This window comes from Falco punctatus (genome assembly GCF_963210335.1).
Source record: "Falco punctatus genome assembly, chromosome: 4".
NCBI lineage: Eukaryota > Metazoa > Chordata > Aves > Falconiformes > Falconidae > Falco > Falco punctatus.
In genome coordinates this window covers 48,453,330-48,470,784 of record NC_137583.1, presented here as the reverse complement: position 1 = coordinate 48,470,784, position 17,455 = coordinate 48,453,330, and the positions used below count along the sequence as shown (strand labels likewise).

At 50.5% G+C, this 17,455-nt stretch overlaps 2 protein-coding genes across 3 annotated transcripts in view; one reads left to right on the top strand and one right to left on the bottom strand.

Moving 5' to 3' along the window:
* Window positions 1–17,455, bottom strand: part of ADAMTS10 (ADAM metallopeptidase with thrombospondin type 1 motif 10) — a 110,995-nt gene that overhangs the window by 48,890 nt on the left and 44,650 nt on the right. The window contains exon 2 of the mRNA XM_080382247.1: window positions 10,758–11,040. The gene's annotated coding sequence lies outside the window, so the exon portion shown is untranslated. The remainder of the gene's footprint in view (window positions 1–10,757; window positions 11,041–17,455) is intronic.
* The window catches only part of ZAP70 (zeta chain of T cell receptor associated protein kinase 70), a 29,030-nt gene continuing 27,095 nt past the window's right edge, over window positions 15,521–17,455 (top strand). Inside the window, exon 1 of one of the 2 annotated variants that reach the window (XM_080382269.1) lies at window positions 15,521–15,965. The gene's annotated coding sequence lies outside the window, so the exon portion shown is untranslated. The remainder of the gene's footprint in view (window positions 15,966–17,455) is intronic. The other variant, XM_080382268.1, reaches the window with a different exon arrangement.

The window sequence follows — 17,455 nt, the reverse complement described above, 5'->3', positions numbered from 1 at the left end:
CATGCAATCAGCAGTCATGAGAATAAATTGCCTGACGGGGGGAAAAAAAAAATGTCTAAATCTCGTCTCAGGCTGCTCTGCTCACCCGTGACAGGTAAGCAGGGAAGTAGGCAGTGGAGGAGAGAGGGCTGGGCAGGAATTCTTCTGCCCTCTTCCACCACCAACACAAGGTGCTAATATCAGCACCGTGGGTCCATGAGGCCACATCTACCTGGTGGCAGCATCCTCTGTAGCTCCATCCCTCCAGCTGCAGTGCAGAGAGGGCAGAGCCAGGGCCACAGCAACGCATGGCCAAGCGCTGTGGATGCTGCAAGCTGCTCTGTGCCCGCAGGGCTGCGGGAAGGGAGCTGGGGAGGGGAGAAGGCAAAATGAAAGCTGAGCATGCTGCGGCCCTCTCCTAAGTCAGCATTTTTCAGCATCTATTAAAGCTTGAGATTCCAGCTTTTAAATCCTGTCACGGTTCCAAGGTCTGCGGACAGAAAGCCGCTCAGCTGAAGTATATTTTCTCCTGGGCTTCACACTACTAATTTTTCTTGTTTTCCAGCTGTTGAACCGGCTTCCTCAAGGCTGCCTTTATTTCCCGTCCTTCCTCTGCCTCTCCACGACCCTGAGCTGCAGCAGTCATGGCTGGTGCCCTTGTCTCCCCTCTGTCCTTCCCCTTCGGTCCCGGCTCCTTGGCATCCTGGAAGAGGGGCTGGGAGGGAGCTGCAGGCACCAAGACCCCACAGCCCCGACCTTGGGGGAAGGAGGCATGTTTGGAGCAGCACAAGTCAGGAATTACAGCTGCAAAATTCCTGTAAGCCAGGCTGGGGGAAGGGCCCGGCTTCGATCCCTCCCTGCACACAGCGAGGAAAACATGGCCCCTTCCCAGTGGTGCTCCACTTCCAAGACCCCTACCAGCAAGAGAAGGACCCCTAACAAAGAGGGGAGAGCTGGAGGAGTGTGGGCTCCATGGCTGCCTCAATACGTATAAAGTTTTCCATAACCTCAGTTTTCAGATTTTGCTTTTGGAGTAGCAGTGACCAGCAGGCACGGAGAAGCCTGAGGAGCCCCTGTCCACACGGGGGGCAGCGGGATGCCGGGCTCCCAAGGGCTGGGATGGAGGGGCTGTGCGGAGGCCTGGGGCACGGGGTGACCTCTTCGGTCTCGTGCCTCCCTCGCTTGGGCCGCTTCCGATTTGCTCCTTCCCGAGGAATTCGTTGTCCTTGGCAGACGCCCCGCGAGTGGCTAACGCTCCCCGCTCCCTGCGCCAAGGTGGCTTTCGCCGCGTGAACCCATGGGCCAGGCCGCCCGCGCGAGGCGGCGGCAGGGACAAAGGACGCAGGGGACGATGCCGCTGGAGCCGGTGGTGGCTTCAAGGTCACCTCTTCCCACACCAAAAACATGCAAGAAGGTGGGGGCTGGGGAAGGGGATTCAAAATTCAAGCTGGAATACAGCAAAAAGAGAAAAGAAAAAAGAAAAACAGATGACAACTGTTACTAATTTCAACATCGGGGCTGCAGACAGAATTCCCTGAAAGCCTGGCTTTTTGGCTGGGGAGGCAGCTTTATAGGAAGGTAATAGGAAGCAGATGGGCTCTGCTCGGGGCCAAGAGGAAGGTTCAAGGTGCCTCCTAGTGCAGAGAAGAGGAATTTAACTGCTTTTAAAGATGCAGGGCCCGGCAGCTTCCAGGTTTCTCATCCAACTTTTGCAAATTATGAGCTCAGGTGTCCTTTTCCCTTTTTTGAGAGAGAAATAAATACAAACACAGATTTCTGCTTCCAGCTTTCCCCGGTGGGAGGAAATATTGCAGCACACACCCCCTAGCCCCCGGCCCTTCTATCGACATCTTCCTGACATGCAGCGCCTGCAAGCAGCGAGCAGTGAGAGCAGTGCAAGCAGCAGGAGCAGTGCCCTGCAGCCACACTGCTTCATCCCGAAAAGCATTTCTGGGCTCTGCTATTAGCAACAGCGTTAACGAATGAATGAAAGTCACCATCACAGTTACTTCTTTCTTCTGTAAAATAGGGTACCGGCACTTCCCAACCATGCCAGGGTTATCACGGTGCAATGTCCCACAGCTTGGCCAGCTCCAGCCCTGCTCCCTCCTGACCCTGCCAACGGGCTGAGCAGTGCTTCAGACCCCACAGGAGGGCAGCTACATGGCCATCAGGCGCAGTCCCTGCAAACATAGCGCTGCAGAGATTTCTGCTCCTCCATCCACTCCAAACTGAAATTGTCCTGCCAGTTCAAAAGTGATGACTAGGGGCAGAAGAGCTGCAAACACACAGCTCGCTCCACTGGCGTTACTTTCTTTGGAAACCAAGCTAAATATGGGGGGGGGGGCACAGGGATGTGTCGCTCACAGGCTGTGCCAGTGCCACAGAGAGGCCCTTGGCAGCAGCATCGCCAGATTTCTCAGGACTGCCCACCACCCACATGGACCCCCTGCTCCACACAGCAGGCTCTTACCTATGGCCTGTTATCCCAGCTGCCCACCACGGTCACACAGCAAACCTCACAGGGCCTGTAGCTCATGGATGCCAACGCTAAAGTCACCATGTTTTCCGGAAAAACAGCCCCCTTCTCACCTGCTGTTGCTGCTTCATGGAGACCCACAGGTTATGGTTGTAAACCCTCAGCTGAAATCTACTTCCCAAACACTGCTGCAAGGCAGGTGGATCACTCCTCCGCACGGTCGCCAGAGACTGTCCTGGATTCAGCCCATGCTACTCTGCTCAGGGGATACTCAGAAAACCACCAGAGCTGAGTGCCGTTGGGGTCAGAGCGAGGGGACACCCAGACCACCAGCCCCACCTCCACCTCCCTGGGAGAGCGAGCATACCGCAAGGCTCGCAAAATGCACAAAGGCTGAGGAAATGGTTTAACTGCGGACTGGAACATCTCAAAAGCAAAAGCCCTGGTGAGGTCTGCCAGGGTCTCCAGAGACAACTCAACGGCACCTTTATGTGGTCAGCCTCGCAGGGCGCTGCACATGCCGGTGGCCACCTCCTGCACTATGGTCTCCAGCACCGCACCCCAAGGCAGCTAGCAGAATGCCACCCCTGGCGACCCAGGCAAGCCTTTTCGGCATGAGAAAAACACAGTGTCAGATGGCTCCAGCCAGACTTGAAAAAAACCCCCACATACCAAAACCCGAGTCTTCAAGGCAAATTAGTCATCTTCTGGTACTTTCAACCAAGCCTATCAAACACCAACTTCCATGCAGCCAATTTAGCAGGCTTCTTGGTCCAGATAGGAGTGGGCAAAGTCGGCCGGTCACTACTGTAGTGAGAAATCAGGGCTCAGCCCTCACAGTGGGGCATGGACAGGGCCTGTTTGCAGTTCACAGCCAAAGGGAACATCTCCTTCCTCTCCCACCACTGCACCCAGCCCCTTTCTGTACTGCCAACTCTTCGCTTCCAACAGCACCTCTGGCCTCTCCTCACCACCTGCGGCATAAGGAGGGGAAGGGAAGGGCAGTGGGGGATGAGGAAAGCCACCAACAACACTCCTGCCTCCTTTTCTTGAAACTGCTCCCAAATCACTTCTCACCATTTCTACATCCCTCCTTCTCACCACCTTGACTCCGCACACCCCTGGGTATGGCAGGTCCCTCCCTGCGGGCGCTGCGCTGCCAATGCAGCTGTGTGTGTGCTGCTGGCCGGGGGCTGCTGGCGTTCCATGCCTGCGCAGCCACCACCCCAGCTCCCGGCAGGTTCTTGCATGTTCCCGAGGACAGAGTAAACAGTGCTGCACCCCCCTGCCATGCTGCACCTCGCGCAGCAGAGGTTGGGCAGGCTGTGAGCATGCAGGTGGATGCAAACCTTCCTGAGACCTCCCTGGCTTTCAGCAAGAGACCATCCTGTTATTCCTGACAAAATATTTGGCTGGACTGCTAAGTTGAAAACATGCTGAGTTGCAGATGGCAGAAGTCTTTTTGCAGTCATCCTGCCAGCATGACAGGACTTCCACTGGGAAGTCATTTCTCAGCTCTAGAGTAGCATTATGGGTTAAAACCAGAAAAATCAGCATTAACTAATCAGCAGCTCACTGCTAGGAGCTCAGCTGCAGAATGCAAAATAGGGGTTAAAGTCACAGGTCTGCAGAACTGAAAACAAGAGCTTGAACCTTAATCTGCTTTGCTGCTCCAAGCCTGGCCTCTCTGGAGGCACAGCAAGCAAAGAATTAGAAACACGTAGTTATCACTGCTCACCAGAAAACAGCAGCCTCCAGCCATGGGATGGTTACTGCCTACACAGCTCTACGGCAACCCTTTAGGACCTCCTCGCCATCCCTCCGGTTGCTCCTGTTACCAAGCCCACACCGGAGCAAGGACCAGGGCTGTTGCTTTTCCCTTTCTCGCTGGCATCCACCAGGTTGAAAGGGGATCTGCAACAGTCACCGCAGCCCACCTCCCTTGTATGGGCTGTTTCACCTCACCCTAAGAGCGGTTCCTTGCAGAGACCCATCCCAGCGACTCTGGGGTCAAATTTAGAGTTTGCCCAGAGGAGAGATGCTGCTTTTGCACTGCTCAAGTAAGATCCAACCCCATCCAAAAGGGCGCCACCAGCAATGGGGAAATCCAGACTGATGCTGCCAGTCTGACCCTGAGAGGCGAGGGGTCTGAGCCCGAGTCTCCGTCCCCCTGCCAGCTCCCCGTGCCAGCCCGGGTGAGCAGGGGAACACCCTTGCTGCCTTCAGACCACCAGCTCCCTCTTACAGGCTCGCTGCTGCTCTCCACGCTGGGCCCTGCTGTGCTCTAGCCGGGCACACCCTCTATCCCTTTGTACAAGCAAGCTTCACAGGGGTTTGGGCTCATTCCAGTACTGTGTGGGAGTATTTTTTTTCTAAAAACACGAGAATTGTCTTACAGTCAAGTCTATTCAGTGCAATCTTAGTGAGGAAAGGACTGAATTATCCCCTTGCTCCTCTCCAAAATCCAGCGGGATCTTTAATTTCACCAGCAAAGGGACAAAAGAAACCCATGACAACACGAGGGCATCTGAGTGGAGAGCTGGGAGCACCGACCTCTCTCTGACACTGACTGCTTCGCTTTCTGGAAATACTATCTCTCTGTTACATAAGGATCTGGCCCTATCTGGAAAGCTGGGGTCACTGCATTTCTCCACGTGTGGTAAAATGCTCGGAGGTCCTCAACAGGAAAGCACGAGAGAAGTGCCAGCTCCTATCGTCCTCAGGGAGGGGTGTTCCACCCAGGGCAGCGTGAGCCCTGAGGCTGAGCCCAAATCTTGTGCTAGACCAGTCAACTTCAGCCAGATGTAAGGTGGGTACTGAGCAACTCAGTGCTCCCAGCTTAGTCTTCTTTTGCTTTAAGGAGATGGCTCCACCAAGCAGGTCCACTTTCAGATGGGACTTATGCAATAGTTTGGAGCCGCTCCATGTGACCCAGACTTGCTGGCCACCTGCCACCACTCTCCTTGCTGGCTTCAGCCATGCACAAAACAGCAGAATTAAAAAGACAACCAAGCAGTCATTAAAAGAACATGCATCTTGCCTACTATACAGTGCCCCTGTCAGCTACATACAGGCACCATGCATGTAAATATGCACGTGTCATTCACATGCATACTGACCACAACTGCAGCTGCTTGACACACACTATCTGTATGAGGAGACAGGCACATCTGTGTTCGGTACCCACACACCCCTCTGCATGGCATCATGTACTACTGATACTGCTGAGTATGCCGCGTGCAAATACTGTTTTTATATCTGGCATCTCATGTCTGTGTGACTGCCTCCTGCCTTTGTAAAGCTACCCCTTCTCTCTGCAGGGTTCAGTGCAGCCAGGAGAGAATCCAGATCTCCTGAGCCTCTGCACAAGCAGCTCCCTCCCTGGGCTCCTACTGTTCCCCCTGCACCAGCATGGAGCAAGCAACGGCTCTGCTGTGCTCGGGATGCCAGGAAACTGCCCCAGGCTCTCAGAAGGGCCAGGAGTGCTCGCACCTCTGAGCAGGCAGGGAAGCAGACGCAGCCACCACACAGCCAGGCACAGCCATCTGCATCCCAGCAGAGCTGGCTCCGGCAGCAGCCCTTCAGCAGTCTTTGCGCTTACACAACACAGCAACACAAGGCACCAAGCCCTGGGGTTGCATAAAGACAAACACCCTCCTGTGCCAACACTGAACTCCGCTCACCTGTGTAACTGCCACTGGCTCTCTCCAGGAGGGATCTGGTCTGAGAAAGGGATGTGCTGCTTGTCCCAGTTCAGGTAGCAGCACGTTTTATACAGTTATATGTTAAAAGAAGAACCTGTCACAGCTTGCACAAGCGTGGCACCCTAAACTGACTCCTTTGTCAACCTGGCCTTAGGGCAGGGCCATACCTCACACATTTTTAGTGCTAAACCTGTGCTGGGACCCTCCGACAAAGATGTGTCTGGTCATCGGACTGGAAGCGCTATGCTAGAGGGCAGAGCCCCACTACAGCCCCCCTAATCACCTGCCATGCCACATGCATCAATAGCACAGCATGCTCTCATCTGCTGAAGCTGGAAAGACAAGAGAGCCCCACTGAGCTTCCTAAGAAAAGCGTGTGAGGTAACTCCTGTTGCCCAGAAGTGCTTGTGACCGTGGGACCTGCAGTGCACACTGCAGATCAGCAGCTCCTTCTACCACCACCATGGCACAGCATCCCCACGGCACGGCAGCGTCTAATGCTGCACCCAGCAATAGCACAGTCCTGGACAGGGAAGGGGATCCACAATATTGACTGTCTCCAGCACTCGTTCCTGATTTGGTCCTGCCAGACTGAATCAAAGAATAACTGAGGTTGGAAGGGATGCAAGAGGGTCTCTTGGTTCCACCCCACTCTCAGAACAGGGTTAACTTTGACATTGGATCAGGTCTGGATCACAAAACTGAGGCTGTCTCAGAGGGTCAGTGAGCTGTGGGGTGGGACCCTCAAGCAGCAAAGTCAGTTTGGACCACACTGAACTTCCAGAAAACCAGAAACATGCCCTTTCCGAGAAGCGGCTGCATCTTGGTGATACAGAGAAAGGGAAAGAAGCCCTGGCTGGCCAAAGAGGTGGCTCGTCCTGATCTGCTCTACCTACTCTGCTGCCTGCTTGGCTGTGTGCTTCCAGTACCTTGGGACCGAGACTCCCCCTCTGCAGACGTGCAGGAAGCACTCAGCCTCCCAGGGCACCTCGAGCAGGATAACACAAACACACAGCCTAGCTTCTGCTGCCATCCCTGTAGCCTCCCTGCCTTTCAAAGTCTCCCTGCAAGCAGGTGAAGGCTATTGGCTTCGTTTCACAGCAGGGCAAATCAAGGCAAGCAGTGATTTGGTGACAGCCAAGCAGGCAGTCTGTGGGAGAGCATGGGGACTCCCCCATGCAATCACCCTGGGGCCCCCTTTGTGCAAGGCAGCATGACCATGACAGCAAGCACCCACAGACCCCAAGACACACTACCACGGAGGAACGCGCCAGGGGAGCTCTGCAGCAGGATGAAGTCTTGCAGACCACATTGGGCTATGGACTCCCTCCAGCCCTTACAGATCTGCAGATCATTTCCAGGCTCCGGCTCCCTTAAGCAAGCTCCGTGAGATCTGCTTTGCAGAGTTTATGGGCCCTTTTCCCCCTCCCCGCAGGTTCTCTGTTCAGGAAAACATATGGCCCAGATGGTTTGGATTTGATGGGGTATGGCAGGGTGCAACAGAAAATATGCCGACTCACAGGCATGTGTGGCTTCCTAACGAGGAAGCTGCAGCCCAGAGGCCAACGAGTAAATTTCTCCGTGCCCAGCCACAGAGGAGTTGCCTTCGTTCATGGCCAGGGAATGAAGAGCCACTAACCCTAGGAGGACTGAACTCATCTTTTGCACTGTGGTTTTGACTGAAGCTACTTTGGGGTGAAGTCTTGGTCCTGTTGAGGTCAGTGGCACAACGCCCACAGCAGGAGGCCAGGATTTCACCCGTGACTTCAGCTCAGCTGGAACCAACATTTACGAATGTTTGAGTTCAGAAGGATTTGCAGAACTGCACAGGAACAGATTCATTTTAACTCATTTTCCCTTTAAAAATTAAGCTACAATGGAAGAGTAGGAAACACAATAGCAATAATGGTGGGCTGGGATGATAAACAGAAGAGTAAAGACGCTCAACAGTCAGACATGGCATACCCCAAGCATTCCTTTCCCAGCCTGGGAGAACGCAGAAGGTAAGACAGGAACAGCAATGGAGCAGCCAGATGGGGACCCTGCACTTAACATGTGCCACTGACATTGCTCCACTGAAGTCAGATGGAGCTTAAATATTTTGGCAGTGTTTCTCAGTGGAGAATCTCCCAGTTCTTGAATTGGTTGCAGACTTAATTGAAGGCACTCACAGTAACCAAGTTGGGAAAATTTGCTTTGTTGGTGTCCCTTTAAAACCTCCTTCAGTGTTGAAAAATGAGCCTGTACCCAGGCTGGTGGTTTTCCATGTTTCTCACTCCCTAATCACTGCATGAGATCCGACCTGCTTAGAGATTCCCAGGAAACGTTTGTAACTACTCGCCCCGCAAACATTTCCTATGGTGGAAGGGTCAAGCAAAGATCTTTCTGACTTGCATATCTTCAGCACATCTGAGCTGACATCATCCAAATCACTAGTGATTTTTTTCTGAAAACTTGACAAATTTGGTCCAAATTTTGTTTGTTTTAAGTTCATTTGTGTTAACTTGAGATCTAGGCAGGACAGGACGTGACAAACACATCCTGCGGTGTTTCTGGCTTAGAATGAACTAATTGCTGGAAACTTGGCAAGAAAAGTGGTTTTTGGAGTTGGGGGTTTCGGATAAGCGTTAGATAAGTGCCTGAACATAATCATCCCCTGGGTGGGCCTGATGCAACCTGCGCTGAAAAGCCCTCCATGGAGCCGCTCCTTTGGGCAGCTGAGCCCACGCTGTCACTGGACCAGGGCTTCACGGGACGATAAGCACTTACTGCTCCCAGTAACAGTCTCTGGGTGGCCTTGAGCCATCCGTGATAACTGAGCCTCTCACGTTACAGGTTTGCACGTTGGTCCTTAAAAGGCCTCTTGCATGACTAGCAGACACTGTTTATGTTGAGCAGGCGATACCTTCCCTTAGGGCTACGCTCTACCCCATTGACGGCTTTAGTCCCAGCTTATCAGGGTCTTCCTCTGCCAAATGAAACAGTTCAGCCCCTGAGTCTTATCTGGGAAAAGCATGATTTACAGGAGATGACAGGACCTTTCCCATTCCACCCAACAAGCAGCTGCTCAGGGAATGCAACTGGAGACACACCAATGAGCGCTGGAGGTTTCAGGGTTCTAAGGAGGAGAAGGGAAGGAGAGGGTGCTGCCATGGGGCGAAGCAGGAACAACGGGAAGCCAAGGATGGAGCAACTGGAGCACTCTGCGTGTTCCATATATGGAGAAACTCCGTGACACTGGAACAACCTCCAAAGAACTGGAGGAAGCCTCACTGTTGGATGCATTTCAGACTAGTCCGGGCAAAGCTATGGCGAGCAGAGGCTGGAGAATTACCTGGGCCCCCAACAAAGAATTCCCCCTTCTACCATCTGCAGTGTGTGGGGAGAACAGAAATGAACAAAGACTTCAAAAATCTTCCTGCTATCACCTGTCATGCACTAGATCGCACGCTGTCACCACGTGAGCTCTGCTAACAAGCATATTAACAAGCAGAATAAGAAACAGATCTCTGGTGTGGCTGAGCTATCTCCAGCCAATATGGGCATCGGCGAGGACTGAAACGGGAAAACAAACGTCCCCTGAGGTTTTCATCCCTGCATATGCTTGACTAGAAAAGTCCCCAAAACCGAGCTTCCGCGTGAAATTTTAAATTTTGCCGCGCAGCTGCAGCTGGCGCTGAAGCAGGGTACCTGCCCCGGAGCATGGCTCCGACCAGCGCAGCTCCACGCTTCCCTCCTGGTTGATTCTTCCCTTCTGGAAGATATCTGCCAAGGTTATTTTATAAACTCCTTTCTATTTATAGCACAGCTCCTTCAGCTCTAATGAGATAATCTTCTGGCATCTCACCATCACTAATACTTACTTTGATGTTTAAAATAACATGTTCTGAGGAATTGATCTTTTTAAAAAACCCCACCTTTAAAACATAATCAAAGCAAAGAAATATATGACTAGTGCAACAGGGCCAAATGCCTGGTGATGCACACAAAGTTAATGACATTGCAACTTTTTCAGGGCAGACAGTTTATAATACTCTGACCGCATCGTACAGGAGGGAAAGAGGCATTGGCAGCTCATGAAGATGGAGAGAGACAGCAAAAGAGGGAGAGGGAGCCCAATATGTGTTTATTCTCAGGAATGAAGACAGCAAGGAACGTATAATTCTGCAACAGGGATTATAGCTGTTGCTTTCTGTAATTGAGAGTTTCGTCCATGGCAGCTCTGCCTAAGACAATTAGATTTTAGAGCAGCAAACATGCAATCAGATAGCTTAATGCAATAAAAAAGTGGAGTGGTGTGGGGATAGGGGAGGCGAGGGAGACAGCGCGCGAGTGCAGATGCCTGACTCCCGCTGCCTGCAGACACTTTGAAACACAACCCTGCGTTTTTATGGAAACTCTGAATGTTGGAGAAGGGTGAACATGGTTTTCATTCTCATAAATGTTTTTCCAGCGTGCAGTGCTCTTCGGGCTCATTCCTTCTCCAGGGAGACGGTTCTGATTTCAAAGAACATTTGCGTTCCCTCCACCCTAGACCACCCCACTCCAACCTCAAAGAGTCTTCTCTGGAAAAATTATTTTAAAGAGTGTTTTACCTTTTCTAGTGTTTTCCCTTCTTTCTTCTTTTTCCCCTTTTAATTCCTTGAGCTTCTTTTTTTTTTTTTTTCTTTTTCCAAGCAGCAGCCAAAAGCTTCTCTCTCCCCCTCAGTCCTGCGCGTGTCAGAAACTTTCCAGGCTGAGGGTTTATGTCGCCTTCCTCAATAACCTTCTTCTGTCAGACCCAGGCAGTGCTGCAGCTAGAGGCTTTTCTAAAAAGTCTCCTTTCAGGAAGTGAGCAGTAATAAGAGAGCGGCTTGGAGGCAGCATGTATAGGGGCTGCTAAAAAAAAAAAAAAAAAAAAAAAAGAAAGAAAAAAAAAACTTGCTCAGGAATTTTGCCAGGATTATCCCAAAAAAAAAAAAATCCCCAAACCCACAAGGCTGTAAAGTCCCGCCCTGACTGCTGACATCAGTGCAGAAGGCAGGTCTTGCCTGCAACAGTATAAAACTAATCAGCTCAGCCTTTCTGCAAAGGAGCAGGCACTGATCTCCCCCGAGCTGCCCCTGACACCCAGAGCCCCAAGGCAGACGGCTCCCTAGCCGATAAAACATCCCAATAAAAGCGATAAAGCAAAGAGGTCACGCTGAGGTGGCAGACAGCAGACAAAACAGATAGAGCAAGCCAGGATTTTTGTTTTTCCCCAACAAACAACATTCCCATCCTTCATTTTAAGCTGCTTTTAAAAAGCCAGTGCATGTCTGATGAAATGGCCTTAACAAAGGCAGCTGTGCTCTACAGTAATGTTAAGGATTGGCTTTAAATTTAAAAAAGCCCTCAAGAATTTGCTAATGTTTTAAGAAGTCCCTTCCCTCCCAAGTTACATCATTTTTGCCCTGCTGGCTCTTGTGATGCCATAGTTTCTCTTGTTCTGCTGCCACCGTGGAGTGTCCCACAGAGGACAATACATTTCTAAAGTAAAGAATAAACACTGCAAATAATAAAATACTGCTTGTTTAAAAACAAAGCCCTCTCAGGACACATAAAACAATAAGCAACAATAAAAGGGCAGGAGCTCATTTCCTTTTGAAGTTGTCTTTGAGATTAGAAAGCTGGATGTGTAAGCCTTGGTAAAGAGAGAATTACCTGGCAAATACGATAAAAACAGGCTCTTCCAAATTGCCACGCGCTGCCTTGCTCTGGACACAGAGAGGGGCCCTGGGAAGGACACAAGGAAAGGATGGCAACGCCAGGCAGGGGACCTCCCGCCTCAGCCCATCTCTGGGGACAGAGGGACCCCAAAACCACCCTCAAGGAGCCTTTTAGTATAAAAGGACTTGAGCAAAGAGTAAGGGGCTGAAAAGTTGCCAGGGGCAGATGTAAGCTAAATCTTAGACTAAGGTCCCTGAACATGAGATCCCTCTGCCCAGGAGCAGATTGAAGGGGAGAGCTCTGGGAGGGGGCTAGAGCAGCCCTGTGAAGCGTGGCGTGAATGCAGGACAGCCAGCCCCTCGAGACTGCATGTCCTGCCGTGGCCCTTCTAAGTACCAAATTGCCAAATCCACAGGACCCAGCCCTGGGGCTGGCCTGAGCAGCCAGGGCTCTTGGCGATGGTCCTGGGTGCCACCCAGGCTGACCCAGCACTCGTCTGTAACCATCTGACCATTAGATGGGAATGGAGAAAGAAAAAGCCACAAAGACCTGGCCAGCCCTACATCCTAATCGGATGCCGGCCATGACATGCCTAAGAAAATGGCTTAAGAAAAAAGCAAGAAGCTGTGGTGCTTTGTGGTATAACCTCCTACATCCTCTACTATTAGTAAATGAAGTGCAGGGCTAAACCTAAGCCAGAAGCTGTGTCTTCGCATTTAACAGCCATAATTCATTTTCTTCCATGAATTAGTGTAAACCCTTATTGAAGCCCCGTGTGCTCCACTCCTTGCATGGAGCAGCAGTGACCTGAGCAGATGCCTGGGAGGGACCTGCTAAGCCTCTGCTGGTCTCAAAGTGTTGCCTGGTAGGTGTGCTCTTCCTAATAGCCCTGAGAAAACAAGGAAGGCATCCTTTGCTCTGAGGAGGAGATGCCTGATGGTGAGACTCACAGCCCCCAGCTCTACTCCTGGTGCTACCCCAGCCCCCGGGGCATCCCCACACCGGCACAAGGGCCACCCTTCCTTGCAGGGTTAGACTGGAAAGGCCTGGCTCTCGGTTTCAAAACTGACTTCAAAGGGACTGCAATTGCTAGGCTGGATTTTTGGCCAGTTCCCTGGCTGGGTGGAAAGAGTGGTTTCCTTCCTCTCCAAGCCATGCTAGCCATTGTCTGAGCCCCCAAAGCACATACATAAAAGAGCAGCTAAACAAAGTATTTGGGGTTTAATTGAATGGTGCTGCTTCTGGCCAGGGAAAAAACTAATTGCTCAAAGCGTGGCGTGGTGCCATAGCAGGGGCTTTCTGTTTGCTGAGCTTGTCTCCAAACACACTTGGCGAGTAATGGAGAGGGACTGAGGTGCAGATGCCCATCTTCCCTGCCCAGCGGCAAGTGGCTTGGTGCTGCCTGCCTCTCTCCCTTCCCAGGAGAGTCCCTAGTCTCTCCTGGACGGTAAATACAGTGTTACAGACTCCCGACATACAAGGACATACAATCTGTGTGCTTGGGGCCAACTCCCCCAGCCCTGTACCCAAAACTAGTACTGCCCCAAGGACCCTCTCATACTCATACCAGGTCAGATCAAAAACTAGGTCTTACTCCAGTCTCGACTTGTCTCTGAAGGGCTGATGGAGCCACCTCAGCTGCACACACTTGCCCAAGCCAAGGCCTCCATCACCTGCACAAGAGCCTAGATAATGGGGAAAAGTAAAGTGACCATCAGATACTCACAGAAAACAGGCAGAGGGTACTGGAATCTGCCTGAAAAAAAGGGTTTCACAGGCAACCGATGGCCACTACAACTCATCTTCAAATCAAACAGTGCCAGCCAGTTCCTCTTTCTAGGATAAGGATGAATTTCCAAGAGACACTTTAAATCCCCTCCTTCCAGCTCCCTCCCCTGCATCCTCACTCACTCCTGGGATGGAGGGGAGCCCTGTGCTCAGCACAGCACCAGAACCAGTGACACTGCACCCTCCTGTGGCTACACACGGCAGAGGCAGCACTCTTGGATGCTGCGAGGTCTGGGCTCAGCACCAGGCTGGTAGAAACCCTGCAGGGATGATGCGCTGAACCCCGGGGAAGCACAAAGAGCAATGCTTTCAGGCAGACTTGGTGCCATCACTTCTCGGTGGTGCTGGCTGAAGCCCAAATGCATCCAGCTTGCACGACACTGAGGCCAATGCTCATTTTAAGGCTTGTAAGGCTGCAAACTCTGTCCTGGTTGCCATTGAAACACATAGGGAATGATGCTGAGGCCTGATGAGATAATTTTGTATAGCCATTTTGTACATAAGATAAAATTTTCTCTCTCTTGCTATGTCTAAACTGCAGGGCCTGGGCAAAGTTCCCAGCTCTGGCTCTACATCACAGCCTGGCCCCAAGTCCATGCTGGGACTAGCTCCTTGGCCACAGACTAACCCTTTTTATGGTTGTACAGTACCTAACACAACGACGCTCCATTCAGTCTTTTAGCTACTGCTGTAATAAACAAATCACACTGCTCTGTTTGTAGCCCAAATACTGCAGGTTGAGAACCTGCAAGTGAAATCAACTGTAAACAAACATTTTTGTCTTTCCACTAGCGTAGAGACATGAAAACTAATTGCCCAACAGTAAAACTCAATTTAATTAATCCCAGGTGTTAGATAAAGCTTGAAGGAGCCACTGCTCGCTTTGAAAGAACAGCTGTCAAAAAGCAATTATCAAGATCATTGTACATCACCTAAACTTTGTGGGGATTTTGGGCAAAGGACAAATGTGCAGGTGAGCCTTGCTGAGGGCTCAGGACTGAGAGCTCTCCACTTGCACCGCAAGGCTGGGTGTGTTGGGATGCTGCCTTTTCAGTGTTGTAAACTGCCTAAGTGACTCATCCCTTCTATCTCAGGATCTCACCTTGTCCTTGGAAAAACCTTTAATACGATTTCTGAGTAAACATCAACAGCTCTGTGTCAAAATGTAAACAAAGGGCCCCTCAAGTGGGATTTGGCAATGAAATGCCATACAGGTGAGTAATGCTCAGGGAGAGCTTGTTTTGCATGTATCTAACCTTACTACTACATGTTTTTATTCCAATCAGTCTTGACATCAGCAAGCTCAACTTGCCACGATCATGGTCCCAGTCCTTTTTCTTTTAGTCCTAATTATTTTACAGTATAGTCTTCTGGTTTTCTGCCTGCAACAGTGAGACACTTTGGGATTCTCCATCAATCTCACTGGGGCACCTCTTTGGATTCAGCAGAAAGATGTCAGGCACTGCAGCCTTTCTCCCCAGCTACCAAGAGCTGGCCCTGAAAACACTGACCCTTCACCCATCTCTCTTCTGGAAAGGGAGACATGCCCCTGAGGAGCAGCTGATAACCTTGCCAAAAATAAGGTGGAACCAGTGTTGGCTGGTTCCCAGCCCAGCTGTTCGTGTTATGGCCATTTTGGTACTACACAGGGCTGATCAGAAAAGCAGGGCAGGAAAAACAGGCTAGGAGAGGCTTCTTGGGCTACTCAGCCTAGATCTTGATCATCGCAAATCACAACTCCAAAGTAGCCCTACACAGAGGGCCTTTCTCAGGCCTTTCTCTTTTCTCTGGCCTGGATATAGAAAATCCAAAGAAATTAAAGCTCTCCTTACTGCCTTGTGACTTCCAAGGGACACACCCTGGGATGGCAGAGATACTCATGCAAAAAGCATCATTTTCCCCATGAACATCTGTTCAACAGGCAAAAGGAGAGCTTTGCTCTCCAGGCAACGTCTTCCCCCAACACATTTATTTAAATAATGACAGCTCTTTGCCACCTTCCTCTGGTTTGTTTTCTTCCACAGAAGACCCATGCCCTGGCACTGAGGAGGTCTAAGAGCTCTTTCAGTCTTCAGAGCCACACAGCTTTTATTTTCTCTTCTTTCCTTTCCTGTGCAACAAGGAAATAGGTCACATTTCAAAGAAACCAGCGAACGGAGGTTAGCAAATGCCAGATAGCTCACTTGATGGTGTGGCCCGTTCCCCTCATCTTCCAAAACTGGCACATTTCTCACTTGCCAAAGAACATTTTCCTCCTCCCTTCCTTTCTTTCTTCAAAATTGCTGTAACGAAGCCCTGTCAACCCATCCTGCTCATCGGCAAACCAGGTAAGAGGCACTTTTTTTTTTTGCTGGCAGTATCTTCGGTAGCTGTTATACGACATGGCTGCTTTGTTCCTAGTCTCGTACCTTTCTGCACATCCCGGTAGTATCAAGGGTTTAGTGGCAGGAGGGAAGATCCTGTGAAACATTTGTGTTGATAGGCCTAGATTAATCCACCGTGCAACCGCTCTAGCTTTTCTACCGATTACTCCATTGGTTCAAGAAAATAAATGGTGTAAGTTAGGGGGCATCATATTCTTTTTGAAGTGTGTGTGGGGTTCAGATAGGTCCGAAGATGCTGAAATGATGGCTTGTAGCCCAATATTTGGGCCAGCCATTCTCTTCCCTCCACCTCTGGACACAACATCAAAACTTGTCTCCTCTTGAAGTTTCTCTTTAAACTGCCTGCAAGCCTCAGTGGCTATGTGGCAAGACTTAGGATACCTGGCACCTGCTGAATAATGCTCCAAACACTTGAGAAGGACTTCTGAGACTTCCTACTGACAAATGTAACAGAAAATATACTCAAAAACAGAGGCCTCGGGTGAACTCACATTTACTTCCTATAATTTCTTTGTCATCTCGCCTGTTACTGCTCTGCACTTTCTGTGCAAACAGGCACAGTTCCAAGTCCCATCAATTCACGCATAGTCCGTGGTGTTACGGAAGAAACTAGAACAAAGGAAAGTTGAGATTAAACCTCAGAAAACATTTCCTAACAGGCTGATCTATTAGACTGTGGAATAAATGCCGCAGGGACACAAGGGAAACCCATCACATGGGCAGAACTGGAGAGGGGACTGCAGAAGGGATCAGGCAGAAGGCTCCTTTGCTGGCAGGGGGATGAACAATCTGAGCTACAAGGTTATGCTTTCTGATGTATTTATGATTTTTGTATTTTCAACCTTTCATCATTCTTTTTCCTCTTGAGAAGGGGAGGGACTGAAACCTCTGAAAAGCTTGCTGATGCTCTCGGCAATAGGATTTCCTAAAGAAACATGGATGACACCACAGTAGTATTTAGAATCCAGGCATAAAAGCACATGGGTGTTTAGTGACTTCAAAAGTTAATTCCCATTAAGACTTAAACCAGAAAGAAGGTTCCCTGAAAACTCTCACAGAGCAAAGATTATGCCACAGTCTCTGTACTGCCCTGTAAGGCAACCAGCTTCACAAAGAGGCAAAAAACCTTTGAAATACCAGGCTCTGTACACGATCTAAGCCCACTCAATCAGCTACATAAAACTTGGCTTGAGCAGCAAGTCTGAGAGAGCCAATGCGGTCAGAAAGGACAACAGATGTATCAGTTAAGCCAAGCTTTGACTCACACAAGCCCCAAGCAGGTGGGACCAGCAGCACAAAAGCAGAGATGCCAATGGCAAAGGATGCCAGTGAGAAGATTTTTTTTCACCTGTAACAACTGTGTGAGTCTGAGTTGAGTAACATGACTGGGAACAGAAGGATGCATGAGGCTGCTGTTAATAGGGCAGGCACTA